Below are 4,326 nucleotides of genomic sequence, written 5' to 3' on the forward strand. Positions count from 1 at the left end.
CAACCTTCCAAGAATTTGTCTTTCTCCAAAAACTGGTCCCTCATCATGCTTGGGAGGGTGGAGGGACGGCACAGGAGAGGAGGGCCCTCTATGAGGTGGATTGATTCGGTGACTGGGATGATTGGGATGGGAGTGTCGGAGACGGTGCGATTGGCACAGGACGGAGCGGAGTTTGGGGCTGTTGTGCATGGGGTCGCTATGAGTCGCAGGCGACTCGACGGCACATAACAACAACAACAACATTATAGAGTTATTGTTAATCTGTTTTTTACTATGCTGGAGAAGAGTATTAAGTATCCCATAAACTTCCAAAAGAACAAAGAGACATATCTTGGAGAAAGTGCAGATGAGAGGGTTCCTTGGGGGTAAAATTGGTTCAGCATTATCTCACATATTTTGGTCATGTTGCTAGGAACATTCCTTGGAAAAGGGCATCATGCGTGGAAAGGTGGAAGGTCAGTGAAAAGATAAGACCATAATGAGATGTATTGACACAGTGACTGCAACAATGGGCTCATGTGTGTCAGAGATTGTGAGGATGGCACAGGAAAGGACAGGGTTCTGATCTGTTATTCATAGGTCACTAGGAGTCTGAGGAACACCTAACAACAACAACAACAACTGCATTGTTTTGCTGAAAGTTGTGCATCAGGAGCAAATTCAGTTGCAGGCTTAAAGGGTGACTAAGGGTCACAGTTTGTAGAGTTCCACTGATTCCTCAGACCATTAAACCTGGCCACTGTAAAAACGACTTTGTGTTTTATTACATATTTATTTCCCACTTATTATTGTGACCACTTTCAGAGCAGTCAGTAATGGTAGCTTGGCACCAGGTCATGGAGGTTGAAGTTCACTAAGTCCAAAATTAGTGGACTAATTGTTTGCATGCCTCTTTGATTTCCTTCATTCTTCTTTGTTCTGGGCTAAAAGAGACCAATAATTGCACCTCAGGTGGCCACACTCTTAAGATTTTAAGACCCTAGTTGTTACTCACCAACGTAAGATGTAGACTATTACTTTTGTGTATTGTGTTATGCCAATTGACCTTGATGTCCCCTGAGACTATAGTTCTGAGACTGTATGACCAGTGATTCATTCCCTTGGGATATTTAATTAAGATTGCACAAAAGAACATGGAAAGAGCCCAGGTGTCCAAACACAATCAAGTGGATTGAGAAAGTATGGTACATTAACACAATGGAATACTACACAGCATGCAGGAACAATCATTTTGTATATTACTACCTAACTTGGAGGGAGGCAACTGGAGAGCATTATGCTGAGTAAATGATATCAGTGCTGTAAGGACAAATACAGTATAAAACCATTATTATAGAATGAATATGAGGATCCAAGGAGGGGAGGGTGAGGGTGGGATGTTTAATTATAGGGTCACACAATTTGGTTAGGGGTAGGGAGTGAAGGAAATGGGAAAGATCTGGTGTGAAAAACAGTGTATTCAAACTTTCTAAATAAATCAGTATAAAATGAAATTTAAAAAATTTTAAAAAGTTTGGAAAACTTTGCCCTGTTTTCGCTCTACATTATACAGGTACATAGTAGCGATGCTATTGGTAACGATGCTATTGGTAGCGATGCTACCAAGCCAAAGGTGGGTGACTTTAATCCGCAGCCCCAAGGCCTGTTTTAAATTGTTGTTGGTCAAACATTCTTCTAGGTTGTATAGCCTGTTACAAAGGTAACTCATGGTTGCTGTGAAGCTGAACACTATGACACTGATATGTCAAATGTGATAACAGTTACCTGTGGTGGACAGTGTTTGGTGGTGCTCTCCAGTTAAAACAAGCTTGGAAGCAGGAGTGGCATCCACTTCCGTAAATAACTTGCCTCCGGAAACTCTATGAACCTAGAGAAAGGATGAAAGTCACGCACGCAACTGTCGAGGACTTTGTTTCGTAGGGTTGCTATGAGTCGCCTACGACTCCATGGCACTGAACAACAACATATACATGTATATGAGTCATAGTCCATTTGACAGCTCATAACAACAGCATAGTCATGTGTATATATTTGAAGCATATGCAAACACACATGCAGAAATGCCATATGTCAGACCTATGTATGGTTGTGGCTTACGGCCCTATTTGTTCATCTTGCCTATATGTCCACTTGTAGATTTATGATTATGACATGACAGTATTTACCTGTTAACAGGTAAATAGGCGGTCTATAGCTCCTGTGAACTTCTCCACCTTCCTTTTCTTCAACATATTATACTCATCATACATTCTTGGCACCAATAGTCATGAAATTAAAAGACGGATTGCATTGGGAAAATCTTCTGTCAGGAACCTCTCCAGAATACTGAGAAGCAATGATGTCAGTTTAGAGACCAAGGTGTGTCTGATCCAGGCCATGATCTTCACAATTACTTGCTATGCATCAGAGAGCTGGATAATGACTAAGGATGACAGAAGGATCGATGCCTTCAAGCTGTGGTGCTGGAGAAGAGTGTTGCATGTAACCTTTTCCTTCCCCTATCTTAATATGTGTTTATTATCTAACTGGGAGTTCTGATGGCATATCTATAGAGTTGTGCTTTCAAACCAAAGGTCATCCCTCTCTGGTGGTTTGAATCCACTAGTAGCTCCTCTGGAGACAAATGGGCAATCTTCTTCAGTGCAGTATACAGTCTCAGAGACCCAATAGAAGGTCAGCTCTAAGTCAATTTTGACTTGATGGCTACGAAAGTGAGAAAGATCTAATTACTGATTTTCCTTTTACATCTCTTCCTCCCTACCTTTCTCTCTGTGAGTAAGCTTGTTCTCAATTTTCTTATAATACAGAGCTTAAATAATGTTTGTTCTTTTGTGACTTTTGTCACTCAGCATAATGCGTCCCAGGTACAATCATGTTATCTGATGTTTCATGAGTTCTGTTTTAGTCTTTGATGTTGTATAGTATTCTTCTATGGGTGTGCACCATAATCTATCCACTCCTGAGCACTTTGCTCCCCGCCCCCCCCCCCGTTGCTCCACAGGAGAAGGATGGGCAACCTCCTCCTGTATGATTTACTGCCTCTGAAAACCTATTGGAGGTTCAGCTATGAGTCATTTCTGAATTGATGGCATATAACAACAATTTTTCTATTATAAATAATGCAGCAAAGAACATGAGTGCACTTATCTTTGTTTTACTGCTTTTACTTCTTTGAGATATATACTTAGCCATGAGATTGTTGGACCAAATGGTATTTCTACTTCCAACTTTTTAAAGAGATGCCGTATAGTTTTCCATGGTGATTGCATCATTTTACAGGTCCACCAGCAGTGTCTGAGAGTCTCAGTCACTGCACAGCCTCACCAGCATTTGTTTTTTGCTGTCTTATTGAACTTTGCTGGAATCACAGTCACCATATGTCAATCAGTTTGCTGCGCTCCAGTGCCTCATAGATTGCTGTGATGCTGTGAAGTGGAAGGCATTTACCACTAGTATTTCAAATACTAGCAAATCTGCCCAGGGTGTACTTCTGAAATAATGGGTCCTTGAAAGTCCTATGAGTAGCAACAGAATACTCTCTGATACAGTGATGTGCCTTTCAGTTTGAAAGGGGTTCAAAATACAATGGGGGGAGGGGGGAGGGGTTTGTGCGGGGAGAAGGGTGCAACAATGAATGAATGGAATCCCAAAATCTCTGTAGATGTTCATTGAAATAAAAAATAAACAACCTAAATAAAAAAAATACAATGGGGTAAGTGTTGTCTCCTAAAAAGTCTACCTTAATGATGTAGATGTAGTACAACTTTCATCCAATAAACCTTTGTTTGCTGATATGGCATGATTAAAAATGAGGAGAAACAGCTGCATGTATAGATTAATTGTTGAAATGTGAAATATACTAAGAATGAATGTAGAAAAATTGGAAGTTGTAATAAATGAAATGGAACACAGAAAAATCAATATCCTAGACATTGGTGAGCTGAGATGGACTAATACTGACCATTTTGTGTCATACAATCATATGATCTACTACGCCTGAAATGACAAATTAAAGAGGAATAGTGTCACATTCATCCTTAAAAAATTTTTCAGGTTAATAATACGGAGTTGTTACTGATACACAAACAGGGAAGACTTGCTAATATTACTATTATTCCAATATTCATTCAACCACTAAAGCCAAAGATGAAGAAATGGAGGATTTCTACCATTCTGCAATCTGATATTGATAGGCCAAGCAATCAAGAGAGAAACCAAGCTACAACAAGGAGAAGATAACATAGATGAATGGGACCTTCTAAGACTCAAATCCCTATGCACATCCAAAAACTTCTCCAGTAGGGTAAAAAGGGAAGCCACTGACTG

This window comes from Elephantulus edwardii, unplaced genomic scaffold (assembly GCF_000299155.1).
Source record: "Elephantulus edwardii isolate Elephantulus edwardi_28Jun2011 unplaced genomic scaffold, EleEdw1.0 scaffold00306, whole genome shotgun sequence".
Classification (NCBI taxonomy): Eukaryota; Metazoa; Chordata; class Mammalia; order Macroscelidea; family Macroscelididae; genus Elephantulus; species Elephantulus edwardii.